A 13176-nucleotide genomic window follows, 5' to 3' on the forward strand; every position below is an offset into this window, starting at 1 on the left:
TGCTCTTAGTGTATGAACAGGGCACAAGTGTGAGGCTCCTACCTCTCATCTCCCAGGATGGTCCAATGTTGCTGGGGTGTGAATTTACCCTAAAAAATGAAAAGACAAGAGGCATTTGGAGAAACAGAAACATTTGGTTTAATTTAACACAGCAGCTGGGAGCCAGCACTCAGAGTTGGCTCTGTAGACTGTCTCAGAGGACAAGGGTGTTCAGCCGATTCTTACACATTTCACAAAGTATAATAAAACAATTACACATTCTCAAAAAGCACTTAAATCTGGACCTAAACCATGAACCATAAATATGATTATCTGATAGGGTCAAAAGGTGGCTCTCGTTCTTGCACAGATATCGTGGGGCACAATGTGTTTGTCCAGATGTCCGGCATGGAGCGTATGTGATAAGTGTGCGTGCAGTGTACATGCTGTATCCTGATTGGTTGAGTGTTCCTAACTACATGTGACATCTAACTTTGTGGTATTTTGGGTATGTGAGCCCCTTCGACCAAAAGAGTTTTTTTGGAGCCAGTCTCCTTAGACTTGCTTGTGGTGCAGCTCCCTTTCTGGGGAATCGATTTGATCTGGGTTCTCCATGAGCGCACATTTGTCCCCAGGTTCAGTGTAATTCCACCTGTAGCATGTCTATCTATAAATATGGGCGCGGCTTGCCGGGACTGCCTAATCATGTATCTTGGGCTGGAAGTAGCTGGGGATGGATTTGACAACAACAATATAATTTCTATATTGCAAGTACATCCAACACGATGAACGTCACTATAGGTACATACAGCATAATCATTGCTATTACAGGTACATACCGCTTGGTCATTGCTATTAAGGGAACATACACTGGCATTACTGGTGTTGCAAGTACACAGGTTGTCATTACTGCGATCGCGGGTACATATAATCATTGCAGGCACTTTGGCTATGGTATACATTGATATCATGAAGATTGCATTGATCATCCTTAGTAAATGTATTGTGGTTACAGCATACTTTAACATCATGAGTTTTGAATTGATCAACATTATCATGGCTGTACGGTTTATGGCTGTTGCCTACAGTAATATTACAGGGACTGCATTTATTGGCAGTGTTGCAACATTTTGCATGTTTTGGCTAGTGCACACATTACATTACAGGGATTGCATTTGTTAGAATTATTGTAATGATGCAAACTGTTGTTATCATATACACTGTAATTACAATAGTTGGTAATGGCAGTCTTATGTGAACATATATCATGACATACATTGACATCGAATTCTTCCATTCATCAATTTTATCACCATCAAGACACACCTAAAGCTCCCTTTGTGCGTGGCTATCTAGAACAAATACACAAAGCTCAGGTGTCACTCAGCCCAGACTGAACAGAGAGCGCAGAAGGCACCAAAATGGCCAAAGTCATTAAATGTCAACTTTCTAAAAGTGGCCTTTGCTATACTAATTTAAAATCCAACTTCAAAATGAGTTGAGATTTTAAGATGAAAGTCCAGTGACACCTAACTTGAAAATTCTTTCACTTCCCAAATAGAGATCACACTTAAAATATGTAATAAGGTAATCAAAAGTGTTATCCAATGGAAGAGATAGGCCTTGCAGTAGTGAAAAACAACCAAGACATGTAAAACTTAAACGTCCAAGTCCTGCCCTTTTCAATACATTGCACCATGACTTTGGGTTATATATGGCCTATCTTAGTGTTGACCTGTACTTATAAAAAAGGACATTTTGGGCCTGGGACGAGGTTTTCTTTCCAGGTCGAGACAGCAGTGTATACCTGCTTTACAGTAGTTGGCCACAGACATGGTGGAGGGGCTATTTATGTGGGTGGCACAGTCAGTGCTGCATGCCCACTAATATAATTTAATTTACAGATCCTAGCTACATGCAGTGCCCTTTGCTAGGGACTTATAAGTAAATTAAATATACCAATTGGGGTAAGCCAATGTTACCAGGATTATGGGAGAGAGCACAAGTATTTTAGCATCAGCAGTGGTAAAGTGCACAGAGTACTAAAGCCAGCCAAAATGAGATCAGATAAATGGAGGAAGGCAGGCACTGAGTTTAGGGAAGACCACCCCAAAGCTGTCAGGTCTGAAACTGCATCATGCGGAAATGATTGTTTCGAAAAAATAATTGTCACAAACACATTTTATATGTCTCTTGCTGCACAATCTGTTTTCCTTATGACTTTTTAATTTTTATTTTTAGCAAATAATCTTTCCTACAAATTTGAACCAGAAAGATTTATTTTCGGTGCAGATTTTCCTCAAACGATTAATGCATTAGTTGCCTAATTCTGATATGTAGTTCCCACTATAATGGACAACTTTTATTTTTTAAGCATTTCTGTTTCAAATTGGAAACCATTTCAAAGAATGTCAGACATGCAATATCCATTAGAGAAAAGAAAGTATGATGTAGATGCACAGAATGTTTTACACCTTTCTCCTCCAATCTAACAAAATTAGGACACATAACACTTTCTGTCAAGAATCTGATTAAACAAACTGTGGTGTATTCAGTACTGCTTGAAGCTAACCCATCAACTTGTATTAACCCATTTGAAATATTAACATATTGTTAGATGATCCAAAACATAGTCTAGATACAAAATTAAAAATGTTTTTGCAAGTCACTTCTGTTATTCTACTATTTTCTTTGGATCTCTGTGTTGACTAAATATTATCTCTTTATTTTTCCTTTTGTAGTCGATGAGGCCATGGCTGAAAACGCTCAGATGGATGGTAAACTGTCTTACTTTTTCAATGAGGATTTACCAATTTTAGATTTTTTTTAATTGTGCCTTCTCACAACCAATGAGATAATGCAGGAGGCGGTAGTCAGTAAAAGGCACTTGGAAGCAGTTGGATCCTCTAAAAGTGTGCACAGTTACTTCCAAGAAACATGAAAGCAGAGACACATGTCTTTATTCATGGCGCAACGGCCACCAGCCACTCTGCCTTAGTTCATCCTCATTGTTCGAAAATGTGCATTGTGTGCCACTGCATCTATTTCTAAATGGCAACAGTGTATTCAACCAGATTTGCCCCACCTCATCAGTGTCCAATTGCTTCCCCTGCATGCTGTCATCACCTTCACCCACCTAAAGATGCTCATATGCCTAAAATAAAATATACAGAAATAAGCCATTTCTGTCACTGTAGCAAACAGTGTAACTCCCCATCTGGCTATTTCCTCCTTGAAATCCCTCTTGAGTCCTTCATGAAAATCTAAAATCTCTTTTCAGCAGCATGGTAACATGACATCATTCTTCCCACCTGGGGGACAGTTTGTTACAGCCCTTCCAGTTCATGCACCCCAAAACCTATAATGCTCCCACCCTTGTCGTCCACTTATATTGCCCATAGTTACGAAGTACTAATATATGGAGTGGGGGGTTACTAAAAATGTCCACCTTAAAATAATGGAAAGTTGACAAGAGGGTTTTGGGTGGTAAACTATGTTTTAAATTCTGAATATGACGTGGCATTTAATGTATGTGGTAGGGTTGGTTTGAACATCAATGTCACAATTGACAGCTGTCTTTCAGATATGATACAACTTTATCATTTTATTTACGAGGTGTTACGTTTTGGAGGTAGTACACATTATTGGATTCTCTTTGTGTAAGACCTTTCTTGCTTACATCTTCAGACTGCTTGCAGTTGCTTCCTCACGTTGCCCCTAGACTTTAGTTCGAGTTCTGGGGTAACATTTGTAGAAGAATCAATACTGCGGTCCTTACTCTTCTTTCTGGAAGGAGTATGAGCAAGGAGTTAGGTCAGTTTGCTTTCCCTCTTTGTTAAGGAGGTCTCTCAAAACTGGAATTACTTCTCACCCTTGTGAAGCTATTCCTAACTATTCAGATCACTCCTGTTTGTCACTTCCTAGACCTTTTCCTGTGTCTTCTTATGGCTATCCCCTGATTATGATGATGACCAAGGCTTCCATAGTGTTTCCTCCTTGGAGAGGGTGAAATGTATCCCCAAAATGGCAGCCTCAGCTGATGAGCTCCTGTTTCTCCTCCAACTGAAAATTGTCGTCAGGATGGGCTGCCATGTACTAGTGGAGAGTGGTACTACTACCAGTGGAACCCAAAGGTTCTGATTATTGCAGCAATTAAGTGACTTTTTAAAAGGGAACGGAGATATCCTTAAAGTCTATTTCCTTGTGTTAATGAAAAGGTAAATACTATTGGACAAAGGTTATACGAAGCTTCCTCAGTCAATCCTGATTGATATCCACTTGGCAAACTTGACAGGGAAGACTACTCTAATTGCAGAGGACATTGTAATTTCAGAGTGTTTTCCTAGGAAGGCACAAGGTTCTCGCGACCCCGAGACATTTGCACGGTATTAGTCTCTTTTGTATGCAAGGTTCAGGCTATGTGTAATGTATTTAAATGTGGGGTTATGGATGTTAAGTGAATAAAATGAGTTTTAAGTATGTTTTATGTATTTGTAAGATTGTATGAAGTGTTTTAAACAAAATTAAATTTATGTCTATGTTTTATGGTTATCTTTTAATCGCATCGAGATTTATACTACTACTACTATTAATATATAGTTGCCTGACTATATAATGGTCCCCAATTTTTTGGCTGTGATATTCTGGGAAGTCGATATTCCCAACTCAACATGTCATACCTCCATGGATTCAGAGAAATCACCTTAGCAATTGAAGATGGACTGTTTCTTTTAGGGTGGACCAAAACTGAATATGGATGATGTTTGTTTGTTATCTAGTTATGTTAGAAAAGCTAAGCTTTTGGGGGTAGGTTAAATTGGTGATGATATCAAGAAGGATACAGGAAATGATTTTATCCTTGCGGTGATTTGTTCTTGATCCTCTTACCTTGAATGCTGATTCTCAGAGAGTTGCCTAAGTTAAGTCTCCTATTACAGAACTTGCACGACAGGCTAACTGAACTAAGCAAACATTTCCCTGGTTGGATGTTATTTGCGAGACATCGTTGACAGTTCATGCTGCAGGTACCTTGGATTGCTTGGGAAGACTCGCCTAAGACAAACCCGTCTGTGCCCGTCCGCGCCAGACCGCTGCCAGACTGCTGCCAGACTGCTGCCAGGTCCCCTCCATGCGGTACAATTTTTTTTTAATGGCCATTATTAAATTCTCTTGCTCAGAGCTACTTTCGCTTAACACCCCCCTTTACCCCAGTAACAGCGAAGACCATCCTCTACACGCGTCGCTAGCGTCTCTCTGCCATCTTAGGTGTCTATACGGAAATGTGTGCTCCCTCCCTAAGCATGCCCTTGAAATATGGGCCCTACTTGATCAGGAATCACCAGATCTCTTTTTCATCACGGAGACCTGGCTCCAAGAAATGTCCTGCCCGGATTTAGCCATTGCTATACCTACGGGATATAGTATTTTAAGATTAGACAGAACAGCTAAAAGAGGAGGAGGTACTGCAATAATCTACAAATCATTCATAAAACATTTGGCCATTGACACACAGATCACTGAATGGGGTGAATTCCTTATCTTCTCCCTCAGTCTGAATGACAGAGGATCCTGGAAAGGAGCGCTCATCTACAGACCACCAGAAAATAAAACCTATTTCGCGACCCAACTACTGGAAATTCTGGCCCCTCATGTCCTAGCATGTAAAAACTTCCTCTTAATAGGAAATTTTAACTATCATATAGAACTGCAGCAGGACACTCATACCTCTGAACTAATGGACAATATCAAGGCGATGGGCCTGACGCTATTAGAAACAGGTCCAACCCACAAGGCCGGTCACACTTTAGACTTCCTCTGCACCAACTCACAAGCAGTCCAAATTGTCGAGCTCTACCCAATACTATGGTCTGACCATGTGATATGAAAATCAATATCCAAGTCAACTCGACAAAACCTACCCACTCAAAAAAAGTAAAAATGAGTAGGCCCTGGAAAAAAATCAATTCAGACTCCTTTGCTAGCGTCTTCACGCCTCCCCCCATAACCCCAACTCTGACCCAGATAAGGTGGTAAAAGACCTAGACAAAGCAATTGAGTTGGCTTTAGACCATATAGCCCCAATTCTGCAAACAAAATGGCCAAACACTAGATCCCCTTGGTTTACACCAGACCTTAAATCAATGAAACAGGGTATGAGGTGCAGCGAGCGCAAATGGAGGAAAACAAAAGAGCCTCTAGATAAACAGCTTTACAAATCTGCACATAAAGAATACATGAGCCATATAGCCACAGCAAAGAAAGCTTACCTAGGTACCAGAATCGAACTGGCTGGTAACTCACATAAAGAACTATATTCTATAGTAAAGGAATTCTCTAATCCCTCCTCCTGCCAACCATCAACTACCGAGTCCCAAGAATGGGCTGACAGGCTCTCCACCTTTTTCAAGGATAAAATTGATATAATTCATAAGTCCTTTCCTAGCGAGACTGAATCCCTCAACACCAAGGACAATCACATATGTCCACCTAATCTGCCAACCCCGGAAGCCACATCCTTGCCTAAACCCCTTCTCGAATTCCACACTGTTACGGTGGGAGAAGTCACAGACAAATTAAAGAAAGTAAAATCAGGTTCCCCTAGTGATCCCGCATCGGCCCAGATCCTGACAAAAATAGCTCCTGCTATGATGACTGAATTAACGGAAATCTTTAACCTATCTTTAGCCCAAGCCATTTTTCCTGTGTCCTGGAAAGAATCTACTGTAAGACCCATCTTAAAAAAGAACAATGCTGACCCAGAGCAACCAGTAAATTACCGTCCTATCTCTCTTTTGCCACTCTTTGGCAAAATAATGGAATCATTAATCAATACTCAATTAACTAAACATCTAGAGGACAACATGTTACTGGACACCACCCAATCGGGCTTCATAGCCTGCCACAGCACCGAGACCGCTCTCCTGGAGGTTGTGGATAACATCCGGCTGTCCCTGGACGTCAAGCAATCGGCCATCCTGACTTTACTTGACCTGTCGGCGGCCTTCGACACCATCTCTCATAGCGTCCTATTAAAGCAGCTAGCTGAGATTGGTGTCGAGGGTCAAGCACATAGATGGATTCCGAGCTATCTGACAGGGAGGCGGTCTAAGGTCAAATTAGGCTCGTTCTTGTCATCTTACGTGGACAATGATAAAGGAGTCCCACAGAGCTCGATCTTGAGCCCGACTTTATTTAATATATACCTATCGCCTCTAGCTAAAGTAATCAAAGCACATGGCTTTGAGATGGTATCTTACGCCGACGATACCCAGATCCTGATAACCCTAAGACCAAACCACTTAGATGCCAAAGTGAGATTCCAACAGTGCATGATCTCCATTCAAGAATGGATGACGACCAACTACTTAATGCTAAATGCCGCGAAAACTGAAATTCTGCTATTTGGCAAGGCCAATAAAATCTAGTCGGAAGAGTGGTGGCCATCATCCCTAGGCCCTTGCCCTGCTCCAAAAAATTCAGCAAGGAATTTGGGAATCATCATTGATGACAAACTGACCCTGTCCCAACACATAATCAAAGTGGTTCACACCAGCATTGGGCAAATGAGAAGCCTTAGAAAAATCTTCAAGTGGATTCCACTCGCTTCCCGGAAACCCCTCATCCAGGGCCTCATAATCAGTCACCTTGATTATAGGAACGCACTATTGGCTCACATGCACGAAGTTCTCTTAACTAAACTTCAGATCCTGCAAAACTCTGACGCAAGGCTGATTCTTGACCTCCCTCCCCGCACCCCTTCAGCTCCGTGCCTCAGGACTCTTCATTGGCTCCCAACAAGAAAGCGCATCAAATTTAAGATCTGCTGCCTAGTGCACAAGTCCATAAACGGACAGGGACCAAAGTACCTTCAGAGAAAACTCCAGGGCTACTGCCCGGGAAGGACTTTGCGCTCATCAAATAAACATCTTTTAAATAGTCCCAAAGGTCAGGACTGTCAGAAATGGGGACAGAAGTTTCTCCAAAATAGGCCCCACCACCTGGAATTCCTTACCATTATCTATTAGAACTGACCCTAACCACAAAACTTTCCGCAAGATCTAAAAACCTGGCTCCTTTAAATCTGTCAACTGCCCATAGTCTCTCTAACTTTTAGACTCAGCAAGCGCTCTGAGACCGAACAGTGACATATGCGCTATACAAAAATAAATACATAACATAACATAACATAACATTGCTGATGAGCTATGTTTTGACGTTACAGATGAAACTGAAGTTCTACCAAGCAGGTGAACTCAGCGGCCAATATACCCCTTATTAACAGATCTCAATTATACATTTGTGGATTCCACTACTGGATCGAATTCAAATGGAAAATATATTCTAGGCTTTCTTGTTGCTGGGCAAAGGGCAGGCTGTTAAAAGTCATTATTTTGCAAACTAGTTGTTACTTTGGAAACTACTGATTCGTGAGCTTGATAAGCTCCAATTAAAAGAGGTGCCTACGTTAGTGCTTTACTATTTTAAAGATCCTCAAAGACTGCTATCAGGGTCTGATTATTTCCATAATATTTACTTTTAGCCTTTTTCCTTGTAATCTTTGGTGATAGTGGGAAATCCTGAGGTTTCTTCTGGTGCTTGTAGGAAATTTGAGTATTATATGGTGATACTGGTTAGGTCTCCTCATGTAATACTAATATGATACCCCAAAGATGGTCCTTGGATTCACTCAAATAAATACTTAGCTCAGTCACAGTAGTGGGGCAAAGAGCAGTCAGACTTTACTACTGGAACATGTGTTTAGCATTTAAGAGTACCAACGTGGAAGATTAGTAATTAATATGACTAAAAGGAAAACCAACACCAATTCATAAAAATATAACAGATTTTTATAAGAATGTAGACAAAAAATGAGCGAGATTGGATACAAATAACCAAAGTTAAGAGTATTGGAACAAATCATAAAGCAATTAAATTTATAAAGTTGATAAGAAAGAAATGAAATGAATAATAAAATGTTTAAAGAAGCAAGGTGGGTTTATTAAACCTCATCCTAAAACAGCCAACAGCAACTGACAAAGTATAGAATTCTTATCAGAGTTACATTCTGAGATCTAAGAACACAGGTAAAGACTCATGAGTCTTAAAGGGGAAAGGGAGAGGACATCACACATCTCCCTTCCTTTCATTTAAATAAATAAAGGAAAAAGCGAAAATATATTATTAAGCATATGCAAATTAAAACTAAGTTAAAAAAAATAAACACAAAGAAGATCATGAAAAACAATTGTAAGAATGAACATGTTCAAACATAGTCTTTTAAATAACAAGGAGCTCTGCGAGTTCTTTGACTCCTTTTGAAAGAAGACGATGACCTGTCAAAGCAAGAGTTAGGAACAAGATGAAAATTATTGCACAAATCATCATTATGGATAGAGTCACTTGGAAGAGACAAATTAGGATTAACAACAACCACACGACTCTTATTCCAAATTCTTCCATCTTCTGTCTTAACAGCATTTTTGAAAATCTTAACAACCGCTCTAATGTCAGTATATTTAGACCATGGTTTGCGTCCTACTGGAGTCTTTATTTTTACAAAAAATTCCCCACTTTGACCTCCTGAGAACACACACTTTTCTTTTTGTCAAAGTATGCCTTGCGAGCATCTTGTTTAAGTAATTCCTTAGTTCTCCAATCACCAATGTCATTGTTAACAAGACCTTTATTCAAGCACATCCACCCAGGACACAACAACGTGTTAGGAACCCTCCCTTTGAACAACTCAAATGGGGACCTACCAGTAGAAGAATGAGGGGCAAAACGATAAGTGTTAATCCTGTCCTGAAGAGTGGTCTTCCAATTTAAACCGGAAGAGCGAGCAAGCTGTATTGACTCTTTCAGTGTCTTATTAACCCTCTCAACAGCACTATTGGTTTCAGGAGGGTATAGTGAACACCTTTTATGAACCACCCCACATTTCTTCAGAAAATCAACAAACAAAGAGGAACAGAATTCAGGACCATTGTCGGATAATAAACTATTAGGAAAACTTTCCTTATTAAACAAGGGCTCCAAAAACTTAATGATTGAATCAGAAGTAATTTCCCTGACCGCACAAACTTCAATCCATCTGGAGTAGAGATCAATTAACACTATAAGGTAAGGAGTATCAGAAACACCAGATAGTGGACCCAAAATGTCAATTGCAACCTCATCCCAAGGATGACTTGGTAAAGCCCTCTTGACCATAGGCATCTGCTTAGTTTTCAAAATCTTGTCACTAGAACAACAATCAGAACATTCTCTGACCATCCTCTCAATTTCTAGGTCCATGCCCGGCCACCAAAATTGCATGCGTAGAAACTCTTTAGTTTTTACAATGCCCAAATGTCCACAATGGGCATGAGACAACAATTTTTTTCCTAAAGTACTGGGAGGAACAAGTTTAGTACCTCGAGTCAAAAGACCATCGTTTACAGAAAGTTCATCAGAAACCAATAACCAAGGCTTACTCAAACGAGTATTACTCTTTAAGGAAAGAATGACCTTTGAAATTTCTTCATCCGTCTCCAACTCTAATCTCCATTCAGATTCATCAATAGCACCATCTGTCACCTCACACACATTTGTAAATTCTTCCAGCTCACATGAATCATCCAACTCAGAATTATCACAGTCAACCAATCTTGATAAGCAATCAGCTGATCTGTTAGCTATCCCAGGAATATATTCAACCTCAAACTCAAATTCTTGCAAAGAAACAATCCATTTTCTAATTCTAGAAGATATGGCATCTAGTCCTTTTTTTGAAAACACCTCTCTCAAAGGCTTATGATCAGACAAAACGCAAACTTTCGTGCCCCAAATCAAGTTTTTAAACTTTCTTAAAGCCCAAAAAATTGCAAGAGACTCCTTTTCTATTACAGAGTAATTACACTCTGATCCTCTGAGGCAACGAGAAGAACAGCAGATCAAGAAATCTTTACCATTTCTCTTCTGAACCAAAACAGCTCCTAGTCCCTTATCACTTGCGTCAGTAAACATAACAGAGGGAAGACCAGGAACAAATGCGTGGAGGGAAGGCGCTTTATTCAACTCCTTCTTAATACTTAAAAATTCTGCCTTGCACTCACTTGACCAGACAAAAACAGCATTTTTCGCAGTCAACTTCTTAAATTGTGGGTTTTGTCAGCAAAATTAAAAATGAATTTACCATAAAACTCCACCATTCCCAAAAATGAGAGAAGTTCATCTTTGCAAGTAGGTTCTTTCACTTTGTCAATGGCCTCAACTAACTCTTTCTTTGGAAAAACACCATTACCGGTGATACGGTGTCCTAAATAATTAACCTTTTGGACCCTGAATTTGCATTTAGACCTTTTTAAAGTAATTCCAGCACCATCCAAACCTTTCAATACCAAAGACACACGAGTATCATGCTCAAGAATGTTGCTACCATAAATTAATAAATCATCCTGATAGCACTTAACACCAATTAATCCCCTTAAAATTTTTGACATGATTCGTTGAAAAACAGAGGCCGCAGAAACAAGGCCAAAAGGCATTCTCTTAAATTTAAACGTACCCATAGGTGTAATGAAGGCAGTCAACTCTTGAGAAGAATCATCTAGCTCCACCTGATGGTAGGCGGAAGCTAAGTCAAGAGTAGTAAAATATTTAGCCCCTTCCAAAGTACAAACCATCTCATCTATGTTGGGAAGGGGAAACCTATCAACCACAACTTCTTTATTTAGTGATCTTAAATCAATGCAAAGACGAATCTCGCCAGTAGGTTTCTTTGCTATAACAACTGGAGCAAGCCATTCAGTTGCTTCAACCGGTTCAATAATGTTATTCTTAACAAGTTTATCTAGCTCTTCCTGAGCTTTTACTTGCTCCATGAGAGGAATCCTCCTAACCTTTGCTACAACAGGGAGAGCATTATCTTTCAATTTTATGTGATGTTTGTAACCACGCAAACATCCCAAATCCTCTTTATAAACATTGGGAAATTGTTTTGCCATACTCAATGACAAGCTTTCGTCACTCATGTTACATACAGTATTAAATACCTCTTGAATCTGAACTTTAGGAGAGGCATTGGGATTAGGTTTAACACCTATTTGACGTTGATGTAACCAACCTAATAACGCATTACCTTTTTTTGACACATAAACTTTTCCCACAATAATGTGAGAACCAAGTTCTATCTCAGCCATGAAATATCCTAACATAGATTCTTAACTTTAAAATATATTAATTTTTAAGTCCCAGTATCGTTTTACTTTAAATATGCCTCCCGCTCTCCTCACCAGTGAATTAGACCAAATTTCAGCCGCTGTGAAGTCAACTCTTCGCTTCATAAATCAAAGAACAGCCGCAGGAGGAGAGACAAGGTCAGATTTCTTTGCTAAGTTGTTTGGTTGAGGTGATTTCCGATCGTCGCCAATATAAAGTTGATAAGAAAGAAATGAAATGAAGAATAAAACGTTTAAAGAAGCAAGGTGGGTTTATTAAACCTCATCCTAAAACAGCCAACAGCAACTGACAAAGTACAGAATTCTTATCAGAGTTACATTCTAAGATCTAAGAACACAGGTAAAGACTCATGAGTCTTAAAGGGGAAAGGGAGTGGACATCACAAAATTCTACAAACTTTACCATTGTGACCAAAGGGAGAAATGGTACTAGTGACAGTCGGGGATCCCACGGAGGGGTAAGGTTTTGCGAGTCCCAGGACCAAGTCACAACAGTCACTTTGATTTAATCTAGTCCAAGAGGCCAGGATGCAGAGTTGTCCTGGCTGTCCTTGGTGCTGAAGCGGGAGCTGCACGGAATACTGGGTTTACTGCTTAGATGGTGCCGGGAAGAAAACAGGTGCAAGAACTTTGATATAGGTCCAATGCCGTGGTCTGTTGAAGGTGTTGCCTGGTTTGCTCTTAACGTGGCATCGAGTACAGGAGTCGTTAACCGAACTGGTCAGCAACAAAACTTGGTAGTAGTAAGGCCAGTGAATCAATACTTCACCATCTGCAGGTCCGAGGGGAAAAAGTAGGCACCTGAAACCTGTCAGAGGTCAGTGCCATGTTTCTTACAATGCACTGGACCATTTCCTTTTGGGTGATCCCTTGGAGGCCCTGATGGACAGCAAGTCTTTGGTTCCAGGACAGGCTTTTCACTCTGGTGAGCAGGGAACTAACGCTTCTAGTCTAAGTAACTTTTGCTCTGAAAATGGTC

At 40.1% G+C, this 13176-nt stretch overlaps 1 long non-coding RNA gene across 1 annotated transcript in view; it reads left to right on the forward strand.

Annotated features, from left to right (window-relative positions):
• Positions 1-2747, forward strand: part of LOC147727783 (uncharacterized) — a 302595-nt gene extending 299848 nt beyond the window's left edge. Inside the window, exon 4 of the long non-coding RNA XR_015309512.1 lies at positions 2721-2747. This is a non-coding gene — a long non-coding RNA (uncharacterized LOC147727783). The remainder of the gene's footprint in view (positions 1-2720) is intronic.
• The last annotated feature ends 10429 nt before the right edge of the window (positions 2748-13176 follow it).

The sequence above is a fragment of the Lissotriton vulgaris genome, chromosome 3_1 (assembly GCF_964263255.1).
Source record: "Lissotriton vulgaris chromosome 3_1, aLisVul1.2, whole genome shotgun sequence".
Taxonomy (NCBI): domain Eukaryota; kingdom Metazoa; phylum Chordata; class Amphibia; order Caudata; family Salamandridae; genus Lissotriton; species Lissotriton vulgaris.